The sequence below is a fragment of the Carassius auratus genome, chromosome 21 (genome assembly GCF_003368295.1).
Source record: "Carassius auratus strain Wakin chromosome 21, ASM336829v1, whole genome shotgun sequence".
Taxonomy (NCBI): domain Eukaryota; kingdom Metazoa; phylum Chordata; class Actinopteri; order Cypriniformes; family Cyprinidae; genus Carassius; species Carassius auratus.
In genome coordinates this window covers 9553222-9570596 of record NC_039263.1, presented here as the reverse complement: position 1 = coordinate 9570596, position 17375 = coordinate 9553222, and the positions used below count along the sequence as shown (strand labels likewise).

Here is a 17375-nt window from a genome sequence, read left to right as displayed (position 1 = left end):
CGGTGACGGCACACGGTGCTGATTTTCTGCACTTCTGATTGTAATCTGCCACTCAAGACCTCTCCATGCGAGCCTCTTGATTAGAGAGTGGTCATTAGAGCAGAGAACTATACCCTTTGTTTGAGCGCCCATGTGTCAAGCGTTTGTGGCCGTCTGCTGGATATCTTGCCTCTTGGTTGGACAGATTGGCGTTATGTTAACATTTTTGGAACATAGCTGGAAAAGCTTGTTGGTTCTCTTGCCTCTTTGCCAGGATGACAGACTGCAAGAAATGACTTTTTCTATCTATATATATATATATATATATATATATATATATATATATATATATATATATATATTTTAGAGGAACTGGTTGGCAGCAATCCAGAGCTGCCACAGTGTCATTGCCAATCCCTTGGTGACTCCAATTCAACTGCTCGGATTCAGCACTTTTCCCCTCCCGCTGCTGTAATGTGGCCTTGCTAAGATAATGTATCTTTTTCGAGATAAAAAAGCACGTCTCAGCACTAACATTGATGTTAAGTTACCTCCATTTGTGAGAGTTCCTTGTTCTCGTTTTCTCCTGTCAGGGGCTACAATGCGTACTGTAGCTCATGCATGAAAGCTCAATTTAAAGAGTTTCTGCAGGCCTCGAGTTCCCTGACTGCTCCGGTAGGAACCGGATAAATTGACCTGTGGTTGCCTGAGCCACGGAGCATCAAAACAGGACAAATTCTGCTTGAATTATTCATATAATATATCTTGAAGCACACTGACTTGCTTTTTGGGGGCAGTAACTGGATTTAGATACTCTAAATGATCTCTTAATGCACTCTCTAGCTTCAGCCAGGCAGTGAACAGCAGTGACTCACCCATGCTTATGGAGTGGCATGGTTATTTAAAGGGCTAGTTGTCATCATTTACTCACCCTCATGGCGCTTCAAACCAGTTATGACTAATTTTCTTCTGAAAAAGATAATTTGTATATAAAACTTCCATTGCATAGACAGAAACACTCACACACACACACTGAAACAAATATCCTATGTTCCACAGAAAATAGAAAGTCATACAGATTTGAAACATGAACGTCAGAAATTTTTGGTACCTGTCTCTAGGTTTGGCAAGAGACTGAACGACTAAATGCATACAAACTGAATAAATGCAGTGTTTTAATGATATGGCAAAAATATTGTATTATATTTTTCTTTAGGCAGGCTCGTGATCCAAAATCTGATCATGATTCTGTTTTATGTTTGTTTAAAGTTATTGAGCGGTGCTGCAAGCCTGCATGGTAATGAAACAACAACAAAAGGCTGTTTAACAGCCATTCGCAATCTAATATCAACATATCGCATATCTTAGTTTTAAATGCTTTACATGTGGAACATCTGTCGATGAATTCAAATCGTAATAAAATTTCAATGTGAACATACAGAAAGCAAGATTTCGGATATCAATCGAAGGAAACCGCTTAATGTGAAACTCTCATCTTTTAATAGCCTATATTTTATTTATAAGGTGTGTACCGAATTTAATCTCATATCATTTTTATGTCAAGTTTTTACTTAATAGCAGTTTTCTATGGGTGAGAAAAGTATTATTGTCTTTCCATTTGGATTATGGTACTGTTATCTTAGAAGTAGATTATTATGCTAATCATCTAAAATCATAAACAATTATTGTATGTGATTAATATAGGTTGTGAGTGGTTTTTGTTTTAGGATATAAAGCCACGTTAACGTAATGAAATAAGACACAAGATTTTGTCTGTTCTAGAGACATGATTTGACATATTTAGTAGTTACAACGTTTTAATAATTGGTTTCCTTGAAAGTTTAAAATTCATAAACAACAAAATGCATTTCTGAATGTAAAAAGTGTAAGTAAATATAGTGTCGAAATCGTGATTCAAATCGAAATCACAATATTAATGAAACAAATAACGCACATAGGCTATCATGCAGCACTTGTCTACAGAGCAGAATGATATGATGTTAGAATATGAAAGAAATATCTGAAAAATAAAGCAGGAAACCAAGTGGGCTGCTTGGGGAAAAGTTCACAATCCAAGTTGTCCTGAACATGAGACATGCTTCAAATGAACCCATAAACTGTGAAGTTTAAAGTGACTGGCCCTTCTGCCGGTGTTGTTTAATACCATTAAGACCAGTTTTCTTCAGCGTATAAATTACAACCTAGGCTTGTAAGCTTATCAGTAAATGTTAGGAAGTCGGCGAGTGTTTCCATTTGGCACAAAGGCTCATCCTGGCACCAATGAGTCTGTATTAAAATTTTAATAGTTGGAGCACAATATAATAAGATTGCAGTAATTCTGACTAAAGTATACATTTTTCTAAACCATTTTGCATCCAAAAGTGGAAGTGCTTTAAATCTTTTGCCCCATAAACTCCAGTGCAGGAAGTGTGTTACAGTCGTATTGACAGAGCCAATGTTTAGTCAGTAAACTACTGTTTAATATTTTTTTTTTTTTTAAATGGTGTTTCCCCTGCTGTGCCGGAAATATAGCGATCTGTAATTTCAAAACATGTGTATACAGAAATGTCCCTATTTAATACTTTAAATCTGTCCAGCTACTTTAAATGAATGAATCTAAGCAAGGCCTGTTTTTCTGCAGAAAACTTGGGTGGTAATCTGTCAGAAACCCACCAGCGTGTCCCTTATACTCTCCCCTGCTTGCTCCTGTTATTGCTTTGTTAATCGATGTGCTCTGATTCGTTTCGCAGGAATGCCTACAGCGTCTCGGAAGACTCACCTGCAGATCCCGAGCCACTTTTGATGAGATTCTGGGAGGTCCACACCGTCAACCAGAGGTAGGATGGGAGCCGGTCAGGGTTTATTGCTTTACCAGTTGGAACGTTGTTGTGTGGCCTTGCTGTTTCTTGTAATGTTCTTGCACCAGCTGCTTGCCTGTCAAAGGACAGAACACAGAGTAAACACATTTTAAAGACTTCTGACTTAGTAGCATTAATAGTGTCATGAATAGTTAATTTGCATCTTATAGGGACAGTATTTAATTTAACTCACCCAAAAGTGACACAAATCTGTAATTATTCACTTATCATTTTTTTGTTTCTAACCAGATATTGTGAAGACAGATATTTTTGAAAGTCATAGGAGTTCAAAACAACATTTGAATTCAGGTCATTCACCCTTCATCTATTTACCGGGGGGTGCAAACTTTTCTGGGTTCTTTTGCTTTCGTGAGCTGCTTCGAACTACCAAAATAAACTCCTAACTAGTGTTGTCACGGTACCAAAATTTCAGTATTCGATACCGATACCAGTGAAAATCCACGGTTCTCTGTACCAATTTCGATACCAAAGCAAAATGCAAAAATATGATAATTAAAAAATAAATAAACTTTTTATCACTAAAAATAAAACCAATGCCATTCTTTATACTTATTTACAATTTTGTTTAACGTTTTTCTACAAGTAATATAACTATGAAAAACAGTAAACAAGTTTGACCCAAATTTAATTGGTCTTTTAATTAATGAAATTTAAACACATTTAATTTTTTGTTAAATAAAGGGGATTTGCTATTAAAATTAAAACATGGCATATTAAAACATATTGTGTGATTTTATTTATTTAAAAAATAAAGTTTACAGATAACATTTACAGATACTGGTCCATATGGAGATTTGCTTAATTCAGGCTTACTTTGACAAATTCCGTGACTGTCCATATTAAAATGTAAGTTTCATTTTCATGACTGGATTTTGAGATTCCGTCCGTGTTTTCTGCTTTGCGGAAATCATAGCGCTGTATGTGTCAAGAACCGGGTTGACCAGGTACTCGGTACCACCGGTACTTAAAGAAGGGTCTTTTGACAACACTACTCCTAACGAACTACGTTTTGGCCAGATTTTGTTTACAATGATTAGACTAGTGTATTTCCTCCATAATTTGCATGTTGGATTTCTCATTTCTTATGTATATTACCTAGAGACAAAATGAATACTAACTGGGAGATGTGGACCAGGTGAGCAGATTTGGTGGACCACTCCGTTCTTTGTCTTCACTGGAATTACGTCAGACCTGGCCATGCTCCTTTATTCTATTAATAACAATGTCAAATTGCCACATTCTGGCTATGGTTTGTTAGTAGGTATTTAATGGGATGTCTATAGAAGCGTGTATTTAAGTATTGCATTGCGATAGGGTTTGAAGCATCATGTATGAAGCGTTTCCCTTTTATATTCAGAAAGAGTCGAAAAAGTACACAAGTCTCACTGATGGCAGTTACCAGTGTTTCTGATCAGCCAAGGATTTGGAGAAGAGCCCGACTGTATCCGTCACACGGTTCACATTCCTGCCTGTGGGAATGCATGAAAAATGAACACTTGGATTCCTTAACAAATTGAAATTCTGCCAGTGTGTTGCTTTGCTGTGAGCTGTATTTGATCATTTAGGTTAAAATGCCTCAAATAGACACTGCTTAACATTTTCAGATGTTTATGCTGTTGTAACACACCTGCACATACAGTCTCATACAGCTGTGTGCTTGGTGCCTGATGGTGATGTGATGTTTATGGGCATCATTGATCTTTACATCAACTCCTCTTTTGTTTTTCACCATATGGAAGTGAAGGTTGAAGATGAATTATAAACTTTCATAAATAATTGAGAGCAATCGGCAGAAGTGAATTATTTATAGGTGAAAAAGGCATCGCTCTAGATGCGTCGTGATGGGCTAACATGAGCTTGTCTTAGTTTCCTGAAGCACAGACATGTTATTTCCTCTCATTAAGAAAGTGTGATTTTGCTAGATAGAGCAAGTGGAGTACTTGCAATTATGTTTGAGCTGTATGCTGTATCCTTTTTATTTGAAGATGGAACATCAGATTTCAGATCCGAATTTTAGTCAATTATTTTGGTGCTTTCAACACCTTTTTTTTTTTTATGTCAGGTGTGAACAGTTTTCAAAGAGGTTCCCTGAACACATACCCACCTTTCATTAGTCGATCAACGATATAGTTCTCCCCCTTGATGAAATGCCGTTGGTTCAGCTAATGTTAAAGTGGGAACATATTAGGGGTGTAACGGTATGCAAAAATCACGGTTCAGTGCGTACCTCGGTTTTAAAGTCACGGTTCAGTTCATTTTTGGTACAGTAAGGTAAGGAAATGCAAACATTAAACTGCAGGTTGTTTATTACTATAAACTTTTTTTACTATAAACTCTTCAAGGTCCAGCTTGTCCATACTGTCTATGGGCTTGTCTGCATTGGCCATGATGCTAGCTAGCGAGAGGCTGGGCTAAAGCATGCCGTGTATGTTGGTGTAGAGCGCGCAGTGTGTGAAATTTATTTATTTTTATTATTTTATTTTATTTTTTCTTCTCAAACCAGTTCAGCGGAAATCCCGTGCTGCAGTCGATTTCATTGGTTAAGGTTACAGTGACAACGGGTAGGTTTAGAGATCAGTGTCTGTGTAGGGCAGTGGTTCTCAACCTTTTTTCCCCAGCGGGCCGCACTGTGGTCCAAGTGCAAGTCTCGCGGGCCGCACTCATATAATTTATATATTACGTCACCATTAAATAAACAACCTGATTTATAATATTATAGCCTAAATATTATAATATCTAATCGATTACATTCATTGAAATAAATAATTCTACTCCCCATAAATAAAACACCTGATGCTGTCAGGAGCTGACCAATTTTGTGAAATTCGGCTCGAAAGGACAAACAGCACAAAGAAGTTGCGATTGTAAAGCCTGTGTTATACTTGCCGCATGAGCAATCCGGAAGCGTACACGGCCAGCACGGACACGGACCTCTTCCATTTATACTTCCGAAAGCGTACGCTGATGGTCCGCTCTGCAACAAACATGTGAAGAAACAATTGCCCAGAATTATTATTCTTTTTTTGAAGGATTGCACAGGTTCGAGTAGCAATGGGCTTCTTCATACTGCCTGCACATGTGCCGTTGTTCTTTTGGAGCCTACTGACCACACGCACCTGTCTGCGCAGTCGTCTGATCAGAGCCTCGGCACACACTCTCCGAGGATGATTTTTACGTAACGCCTATCTAGCAGTCCATAGCAGACTCGTGGACGTGGTAAGTACAGAGGTTTTAAGATGCAGTCTGTAAGACGCGCACGGGAGCATGACCTGACGCGAGACATTGCAGAAAATGTGCGTTCACAAATGTAGCCTATGATACAAATATGGAAAGCACTTTCGAATTTAATAATATGAGGTTCTCTCCAGAGATGTTTTGCCACATTTCTTCAGTTAAGGATGATTGCTTAGTAGTATATGGTGTTTCCATTTGCCTGAACTTCAAGTCAGTTGCGTATCAAACCGAAAATCCTCCTTCACTACTGCGACTATTCTTGTTTGTATGTGTTCATTCGCTGGCATTCTCCACATTTCTCTCCACATTTTTCCTCCCTTAAAAACAAATTTGTCATTTCTGATGCTCAATTTTACCTGAACTAATGGCTGTTGATGACTATTTGAATTGAATTCTGCCAAAGTGTGCGATTGTATGTGTTCATTAAATGCGTAATGTTATGCAAGTCTGCTCATGTCTGAAAATAATATATGAACAACAAAGTAATTCCACATAAAAACATTAGGCTATAGCTTATATTTATTTAGTAGCCTAAATTTTTTTTAATTAATGTAAAAAAATTAATTCATTGTAAAGTCTATGTTCCGCACACAAAATATTGCATTCGGTCATTCGGTGCACACGTGCACCGTACCGAAAGCCCTGTACCGAAATGGTCCGGTACGAATACACGTAGCGTTACACCCCTAAAACGTATTGTCTCTGCACATTAATCCCAAACAAGAAAGTGTACTACTACAGTATTTTGCTCTTTTGTTTGTCATAAAGTCTTACATTTACCATCATAAAACCTACAGAAACCCTGAAAAATATACCGTATTTTCCGCACTATAAGGCGCACTTAAAAGCCTTTAATATCTTCAAAAAACGTCAGTGCGCCTTATAATCCAGAGAGCCTTATATATGGATCAAGGCACTCTGTCAAAATGTTGACATTCCCTTTAACACAGCTCCATCTAGTGGATGCATAACACAAACCCAGTCAAACGTCTGACTGCAGTATCTTCTATTCTATGCGCTTTATAATCCGGTGCGCCCTATATATGAAAAAGTTCTAAAATAGGCCATTCATTGAAGGTGCGCCTTATAATCTGGTGCACCTTATAGTGTGGAAAATACGGTAAATGACTGTGCTGTGTCTAGTTGAGTAGCACAGCTTTGCCTTTTAAAGCATTTTGTTTCCCATAAACTTCATAATGAAATTAAACTGCATATGTCACAATGTTAGTGGTCAACCGATATATCGCCAAGGCCAATATATAGGGCCGATAAGTTTTTCTGCTTGGCCAGTGTGTTCAAGATTCAATGTTTTATTATGGTGGTGCGTCAGACTTTTATTTTGATGGCGGTAAGAGCCGAAAATAATAATAATATAAAAAGCTGTTAACACTCACTTAACAATGATTAGACTAGTGTATTTCCTCCATAATTTGCATGTTGGATTTCTCATTTCTTATGTATCTTATCTAACATAAGAGACCAAGTGAATACTAACTCTGAGATGTGGGCCAGGTGAGCAGATTTCAGCTTCAGAATGTGAAAAAATGCTGTCTAATAAGTTTTGCTGTTTAGACCCACTCATCAGAATCTAGACCGTGTTTTCCAAAAACATCATAAGCCTAAGTAGATGGTAGAAACCACTGGCACCAATGGTTTCTATGATCTGCTTAGGTTTACAACACTTTTGGGAACTGCAGCCTTGGTCTGTGCCAGATACCAAGTAGTGGCTTGACTTTGACTCAATGTGAAATGGCTTGGCAAGGTCTCCTTTTTCTGAATCTAATTTTACTTTATGAAGACTTATTCTTGAATCAATTCAGGTCTTTTCTGACCTGTAACTAAACACTTGATCGTTAGCTGGAGCTCGACTTGTTTGAGGTGAAACACTGAATTAATTTGTGTCTGCTTTGTGTGCACTATTACATACCTGTTTGGCAAGTTTTAAAAATGCAATATTGGAAAATATTTGCATTTGCATTTTTTTTTATTTCGCAGACGTTTTTATACAAAGCAACTTACAAATGAGGACTAAAACAAGTGATTTATTTTAAAGAGGTTGTACCATAAAACGTGCTGTAATACAGATTATAAAAAATTTTCAGAATTGTACAGGTTGGAATAGAGCTGAAAGTAAGACATAAAGAGAAGGATAGCTTTTATGGATTAGTGCATAGTAAATAGAAAAGACATGCACACTACTGTTCGAAAGTTAAAAGGTCTGTATTTTTTTTTAACAAATTAAAGACTTGAGTAATGATGCAGAAAATTCAGCTTTGCCGTCACAGGAGTAAATGACATTTAAAAATATGATCACAGATTTTTTTTTAGTAATATTAAATATTATAATTAGGGCTGGTAGGCGATTTAATTTTTTAAATCAAATTAATTACATGATGTGATTAATTGAATTAAACTGAATTAAATTATTCACAAAAGATAATTAAGTCATTGTTGTGTAAACCATCAAACAGTATTAAAAAAGTAGGTTCAGCAATAAATATTTTGTTTAATAAAATTGATTACATGTAACCAACTCTTTTAGAACTTGAGTAAATTATGACAGAATTGTCATTTTTGGTTGGGTGAACTAACTTTAATTTATTTTTGTATTATTATTACTATGAAAATATTAAATTTATTTAAAGTGACGTGACATTCAGGCAAATATGGTGACCCATACTCTGAATTTGTGCTCTGCATTTAACCCATTCGAAGTGCACACACACAGAGCAGTGAACACACACACACACACACACTGTGAGCACACACCCAGAGCAGTGGGCAGCCATTTATGCTGCAGCGCCTGGGGAGCAGTTGGGGGTTCGCTGCCTTGCTCAAGGGCACCTAAGTCGTGGTATTGAGGGTGAAATGAAATGATAATCTAAATAATAATGAAATGATAATCTAAATAATGAACTAAAACTGCCAGTAGGTGGTGGTAAATGTCTTAATGATAAAGCCATCAAGTAATTTATTCATTTATTTGACTCGTTCAAATGGCTGATTCATTCAGGAGTGAAGTAACTGGTTCTTTATGAAAGGTTCATTGAATCATTAGGCTTGTTCGACTTGAAGCGGGTCATCACCATCAGACCTATCAGTGTGTGACATCAAAGAACCGCAAGAGCTCAGAGAGCAGATGACTCTTTGTGCTTTTGAATCGCTCTCGCGGTACTTTGATGTCATACACCGATCGGTTTGTGCAGTGCCACTTCAAAGCCAACGTGACTTTGGCCAATGGTTCAACGCACCAAATTGTTCACCAGATTCGTTCAAAACATGGATTAAGAAATTAAATGCCGCTGTGGGTTGCTCAGATATGAACCGTTCTGTTTTGTCTTCGTCTTCTGGTTGGCATAATTTAGCAAAATAGACAACATTGTGTCTAAAATAATTTTTTTGACACATTAATAATTTTAACGCATAATTTTTCTCCATAATTAATCTAATTAACGTGTTAAATTACCAGCCCTAAGTATAATATTACTGTATTTTGATCAAATTAATGCAGTCTTGGTAAAATATTTCAAAAACATGATACATTTTTTTTTTTAAATGCCAGACTAATGTATAGTAGTGTTTATATATAGCATATACCCACAGTGTCTGTGCAAACAAACAGTGGGCATAGTGCAAAGAACCTACACTAATAGATAGAAGCCACACTCTGTCAGTTGTGGTTTCAACAACAATTTTAGTAGATAAGCATCTAAACAACCAAGATGAGTTCTTTTAACACTCCTTTAACACTCGATCTTTTGCACTTTTGCATATACTGTTAATTATGCGCCCAAGATCATTTGCTCTAGACAATGGCAGTGCCAAGAGCACTAGACTTGTGCCGTCCTCACCTTTTGTGCGAGTGTTTTTAAATGTAAATGCAAACCTACAACTGTTGCGAAGGGCGCCTGGATCATGTCTATGAATACTAATGAAACGGCCTTTTGAGCAAATTCACTGTGATGCTTAAACAGTACTGGTTTACTCTCTTAGTCATCCTGTTTTTGCACTGTCTCTCTCCCGATTTCTCATTCTGTTTAGTGATTGTCTCAGCAGTGGTCAAGGTGAGGTTTGTGTCTGTTCCCATTTCCAGAATGATTCTCTGTGGATGTAACCTTGCCTGGGCTCAGTATATGGCCTGTGCTGCTTTGTCAAAGGAAATGAAGGTGAGATTTCAAACAGCGGACAGCTCTGATTACCGTACACGACACACTCCAGAGTCATCCTGTCCTGCCAAATCATCCCAATTCCACACTTGAAAGATTTTTCTGACAAAGTAGCGTCCACACATGGGTCCTCACTCGGCATCTGGCATTAACATTCATTCTGAGCCATACGGAAGAGCCATATAACCCACCATGCTTTTGTTGTCAGTGTTGTTGTTTTGTTGTTATTGTACACAAGCTTAATTACTGAAAAGGGGTTGAAGATTCCTGTTCTAAAGTGCAGGTTGAAAGGAGAATATGGATTAGAGTAAACATTTATGTGCATATAATGCTGCATTTATGAATAGAAGCCATTATAAGATTGTTTCAAAAGGCTGTCACTGGAGTGGTGTACTCACTTTGGATTTTTTCTATCAATTCATTACAGTGTTAGGAGGATGATGATGATTATATTTAATAATAATAATAATAACAATAGCTATAATTGTTACTATTATTATTATTTTACTGTATTAAATCAACACCTTTTTCAACATTTTTCATCTATACTATAATTACAATAATTATGACTTTTAGATTGTAAGCATAACGTTATTAATATTATATTTTAATAATAATAATATAAATATAATTATAATTATTATTATGACATACTGCTAATAATAATAATGTAGGTATTATATTATATATATATATATATATATATATATATATATATATATATATATATATATAATGGTATTATTATAGGTAGGTAAAATAATCATAAGATAATATACAAACATTAAAAATAAGTGTGTTAAATACATTTTTATTAACAACAAACAATATTTTTGTAATTTTATTATTATTATACTGTAATAAATCAATACCTTTTTAAGTTTTCAATTAAAAAAATCCAATTGACTTTTAGATTTTAAGTACTTACCTTATTATTATTATTATTATTATTAATAATAATAATAATAATAATAATAATAGTAATAATAGTAATAATAGTAAAGTAGGTATCACAAAATCAAATAACCGTATGATAAATGAAAAACATTAGTATATTTAATAAATGTTTGTTATTTACAATACATATTTTAAATTTTACTACTACTATTATTATTATTATTATTATTATTATTATTATTATTATACTGTAAATCAATAAAAAAAATTGTTTTCTGAAAAAAAATCAACAATTATGACTTTTAGATTTGAAGTTCTTACATTATTATTAATATTGTTTTATTATTATTATTATTATTATTATTAATAATAATAATAATAATGTATCACAAAATCTAATAATAGGATAAATGACAAACATTAAAAATAAGTGTATTTAATAAATGTTTATTAACTACATATTTTTATAATTTTACTGTTATTAATAATAATATTATTATTATTATATATTAGGGGTGTTTTTTTGTTTTTTGTTTTTTGAATGAAGAGTCATGGGGCTTAATATTTCACCAACGTGGGATCATAGTTATTATTTTTATTATAAGATTTTTTTTGCTTAGTGTTTAGATCTGTGTGTGACCCTTTCCTGTAGTGGTCATCATTCTTTGCATCCTACTTCAGTTGACAGCCGACAGCCAGCTGGTGTTTTTGTGGGTATATATGTGTACACACGCCCCTCCTCGCTCAATCGTGTTGCTTATACGCCCCTCTGTGTGTCTTGCACCATTGCCCTCTAACTGCAGATTGATCGAATCTGCCTGGAGACCAACTCCCTTCTTACATTTCCCAGCACCTTGGGAGACAAGAAGCAGGTTGCTTGCCAGCTCCACACAGCCTTCTTTGACCTGCGGAGTCGGCATGAATGCAGCACAGCAACAGGAGTGGTACTGCGACCCACTTTAGCAGACACAGAGGTGCTTTAACTTTAGCTCATGTCCTTTTTTGGGTGGCTTAAATGGAACAAGCACCTGGTATCGATCAGTCTCTCATGGGCTCCACATGCTTGCACTTTGTTGCTCGGTGCAGTCGTAATGCTACTAACATTTTCAGACATACGCACTCATTCACAATTAAACTTCCCCTGGTTTTCCTGGCAGCCCCTCATGTTCCTTTCGCGGTCCCAGAACTATAAGCCGTCTCAACAATCTCAGTGTGCTCTCTTCACGATCCAGGGCAATCACTAGCAGGCCACATGTGCTAGCATGCTTCAAGTGCTCAAATGTTCTCGAAGCAGGGTGGAGACTGCGAAAAGAGCCGTCGACTGGGATGCTGGGTGGAAATGTATTCCCCTCTGTAACGTTCAGCAGAGATGCTACCGCTGCTCTCTCGCTCTTTTCCTCCCCAGCTGCTGTTCAACTCAATTATCTGATTCGCTGAGTAGTCTGTTCCGCTCTCATAATGTGCTGTACTATTAGGAATTCTCTGCATGCTGTGGGGGGAATGAGGCCTACTGGCCCTGCCCCCGGGAGCCATCCTTCAACCCAGAGAGCTCGGTGCTGACGCAAAACGAAAAGAATCCCTGATTTTTCCACTTAATCCTCTATTTTTCTCCATCGATTCACTCTAAACGTAATTTCTTTGAGAATTATTGTCATGAGAGATAATCTTTAGGATATCGAACTAACCTTTTGAAATTGGGTTCACTTTTCTTGCTTCGTTGTGCTTCATCCTGAAAACCTCAGCTTAAAGTTCTTGGTGTTTGTCTAAAGATGAACCTCCTGTTTTTAGAAAATGGTAACAATTGGGTCAGTGACGTGAAGCTCTTATTTTCTTGTTTTTGTCCTACCTGTTGATTTATTGGAAAATACATTAAAATGCGATTCATAAAGGGACCTCTGGTGAAGTTTTATTAGCTTTATTTTATCTATTTTTTTAAATTGTGAATTTATCTTCATTTTGATATTTTTTGCATAATTTAAAGTCATAGTATAAACCGGTCCAGATATCATTATGAAGCAAAAAAGCCTTAATTTCAGGTTTTAAAAATAATACAAAACATATGCTTCAGCTTTTTTTAAGTAGAGTATTCATTTTCATAAAAGTTGTGAAATTTAATGTGGCCTGATTCTCCAAAAAACTGATATTTTTTTAACTTGAAACATGCTGTTTGTGAGTTTATTCATGGAAAGTCATGACATTTCACTTAACGTTTTATAAATTTATTTATTTATTTTTTTATAACTGACAACGCATATGTATCTTTCAAGATCTTTCACTCTTTAATGTGTAAAGATTATATCTTTTTACTTGGTCACACCTTTAAAACCACTTGAAAAGTGTGCGAACATTATAAGGAACCAGCATAAATACAAGGAGTACATTTCTAAGAACCTGACACATTTGTTAAACTATATTTTTCAAAAAAAAAAAAGTTTACAGTGGACATTCTTATATGTCATTGACCCAATTACTCTTGCTCGCATCAGAATGCAGTCATGATCTCCATCGCTTGTTCCAGAAAGGAGAAGGGTTATTGTCCACCTTCCTTCCCATACCTCCCTGTTCTGTACCGGAGTGGAAATGGCCCTCAGCTGGATCCGCATCCAATAAGTGTCCATCATCTCTTCCTCCCCATCACAAGTGACTTGGTCTGGTACATTTAGACCATTCCCAATCTGACTTCTCATGGGGTGATGACTCCATTTAAGCATGCTGTGCCGATGAAAGTGACAGAGACGGTTCCCGTGTGTATAGATTCCCCCTTTCTGAGAGAACGTGTCCTCCACAGTAGCCTGAAAGCTGGAGTCGACTTAGCTCCCTGACGATGGAACCACTTAGTGGATTTTAGCCTCAAATGTCAGACCGGTCCCCCAGGGATGCGTTGCTCTAATGTGATTTTATAAATAACATTATTCAGCACTTTATTCTGCATTGAAGTAGCAGCATCTACTCTAGTGAAGAAATGATAGTGTCTGATCTCAGTGATGTCCAAAATTTGATAAGTTGTTGACTGACCTTTCGCTCAAACTGTAGAGCTTATTATCCATTGGCACGCCACATGCTTGACTGTCAACATGAGTGAAATTTTCGGTGAAATCCTGCAGTGAACCTTGAGCCAAGTCTCCCTGATGACTCACTGCATCACTCTGACTAAAGCTAGTTGAAAATGTCTACATTTACATTTAGCTGACACTTTTATCCAAAACGACTTACAATTGCTATATATGTCAGAGGTTGCACGCCTCTGGAGCAACTAGGGGTTAAGTTTCTTGCTCAGGGACACATTGGTGTCGCACAGTAGATTCAAACCCGGGACTCACACACCAAAGGCATGCGTCTTATCCACTGGGCCAACACCACCAGTTGTAGTTGGACTTGAAGTCCTGCTGTGCTAAAACGCTGTGGCGATTGCGACGTGGCTTTTGCTGATTTTTTAGCAAAAAAACTAATAACTTTTTAAGAAAATAATGTTAGGTCTATTTGTGAGCCTTTCCAATGATGTTGACATTTTAAGATGCTCATCTCTGCAAGAGTCGTTCCCTATGTCTGACAAATAGCGCTGCCAATTCCAGAAGAGATGCCAGCCAGAATTCCCCACTGAGAGCTTGGACACACACACTGATGATCAAGGCAGTGCAAATGCTACACCTCACCTTCAAATGGCACCGGCACTCTGGCAGTTGGGAAGACGAGCAAGAGAATAAAGCAGGATGGTTTCAGGGTGTTTTAGGTGGGTGGATATGGATTGACGTGCGTCTTTGTTCCAAATTTAGTTATTCCAGGTAGAATCAATGCTCTGGCAGTCAAACCAGATATCTTAGGGGCTGACCATAAAAAGGTAGCTACCGTGTATTTAAAAAAGAATACAGATCTGCTCACAGGTATAAAAAATTGTATATCATATCGTGTTATATTACAGGTCATATACTAAGTCTCATATACTCAGCAAGATATATTACAATTTTTTTTTTAATTTCAAATAATTTTCCTCTATTTTAAAAGATTTTTTCCACATTCTCATTTGCCATTACTCCAGTCTACTGTACGTGGTCATTTACCTTCAGAAACCATTATAATAATCAATTATTCACACTTAATACCAATAAAATAAATTTTAAATTACATTAAATGTATTTTATATGGAAGGGGGTTAGGGCCAAGCAATATAAAAAAAAAAATACAAATAAATAAAAAACATCTCCAGATTAAAGTCGTACTAATACGAGAATGTTGAGATTAAATTGCAATATGTTATAAATAAAGCAATTGATTTCCACCTTTCCGATATGATGTCAAGAAAAAAAGTGAGTTAGGCTAAAGACGGTTTCAGACACTTTTATCGCATCACAAGCTACAAATGCGATGCTTAACAGTTTTTTTTTTTTCTCGAAACACAATACAAGTTTAAGCGGCTTAAATATACGGTTTCACAATGAAATAGGTTAGAAACAGAATTTCACATTGACTTTGATATGTTATTCTCCATCTTATAACGTAGCAAAAACATTATTTCCAAATACACAGTGTTGTTAAATGTAACAGCTGTATATAGCCGTTACTGCTGTGGATTTAGTCGGGCAAAGATGCATATATTAGCTCTCATCATTAGCACTATCCCACACTGCTCACACACAAAGCATACCCTGTGGCCCGGCTTATACCTGTGACTTTCACCTCCTGACTGACTTAGTAGGATTTGGCATCAGAAACGAGATGCAGAGTGTGGCAGTTGCCAGTAGTTTCATTTGCGGTGCTGCCTTATGAACTGATGGCTGCACCTGTGGTGAAAAGAGAGACCTGTGGCTGAATGAAGTTCAGACGTCGCTTGTTCAGTTCCAGGGTTAGGACAAGATTGTCCTTGAAGTGTCTAAATGCAGCTGGACCAAGCCTTAGTGCAGATTTAATTTAGGTCACGAGTCCTTTGAGCTCAGAAGTGTAGTTTTCATCTAAAAGCAAGGCTAATCAGACGTTTATACATGTTGGTCGGTTGGTCTTGGGCACACAAAGTCTTTTGCTCGAAGTTTATGAGGTGAAAAGTGATGATGGAAGAAACAAAAGCAGGTAGACGGGGAATTTTATTTGTTATGTTTGATTATTTGATCATGCCCTCGAGATGTGGAAACCACATTAGACCGTATTACACCCTGCCAATAATACACCATCCGTTGTGGGTCCTTGGAGGGCTTGGATTGTTCCTCTTTTGGTAGATTATCCCTATTCAAACAGATTACAGATCATTTGGGAATGTACACCGGTGAAAACTATCCATTTTGGAACACTGTATATGTACATCATACTCCAGCAAAAACTGTGAATTTTAAAAGGGGGAGTTCCTTTAGAGATGGGTCAAAATAGACTAGTTGTCAAATAACTGACTAGTCCACTAGTATATCTAGATTTTTTTGTGTGTGTGCATCTATGCATGCATATTTTTATTAACATCATTATTATAAGATCTCTCTCTCTGTCTCTCTTTCTATATAAATTCTATATAAAATTTTATTATATATATTATTTTATAATGTTCAGGTCAGAAAAACTGACACTCATCAGAATGTTCACTGTTCTGTATAGTTCTCCAATGAAAATATATAAATTGTCGAATACTGAATTAATAATATTCTATATTTGTAATATTATTATTGTATATTTTTATTGTATAGTTAATTTAAAATATAAAATATTTTATTATTTAATAATTTAATATACAACTAAATAATATAAAATAATAAATATACAATTATTAATATTAATACAATATTAAATACATTTGTATGAATGTAAATATGTACATCTGATTTTGCATAGATATCAATTAGGGCTGGGACAACGCGTCGAGGTCATCGATGACGTCGACGCAAAAAATACATAGACGCAAAATATGCACATCGATTCGTCGACCTGTTTTTATTTCTCTAAAAAACGTTTGCAAAACGTTTACCTTATGTGCGCTGAATATACGCGATGGCAGGATCAACATTCTGTCCAATGTTATATAACCAATCCAGGGGTTTTTCTGCATTGATCTTTTTTTTTTTTTGGCGGCTGTCAAAGCCTTATTTGATCGCTGTACCTGACAGGGCGTGTACGAGAGAGAGCCCCGGCTGCGCACGCACACTCACAGTCTTCAAACAACACAAGCGCTTCTTGCTCTCTCTCTCCCTCGTGCATATTAATCAAAATCATTAAACACGATATAAAAAGGGCGAAACACCCAAGT

At 36.3% G+C, this 17375-nt stretch overlaps 1 protein-coding gene across 2 annotated transcripts in view; it reads left to right on the top strand.

The window, feature by feature from the left end:
* Positions 1-17375, top strand: part of LOC113038402 (bifunctional heparan sulfate N-deacetylase/N-sulfotransferase 1-like) — a 99494-nt gene that overhangs the window by 32322 nt on the left and 49797 nt on the right. For both annotated transcript variants that reach the window (XM_026195773.1, XM_026195774.1), the window contains exon 2: positions 2730-2816. The gene's annotated coding sequence lies outside the window, so the exon portion shown is untranslated. The remainder of the gene's footprint in view (positions 1-2729; positions 2817-17375) is intronic.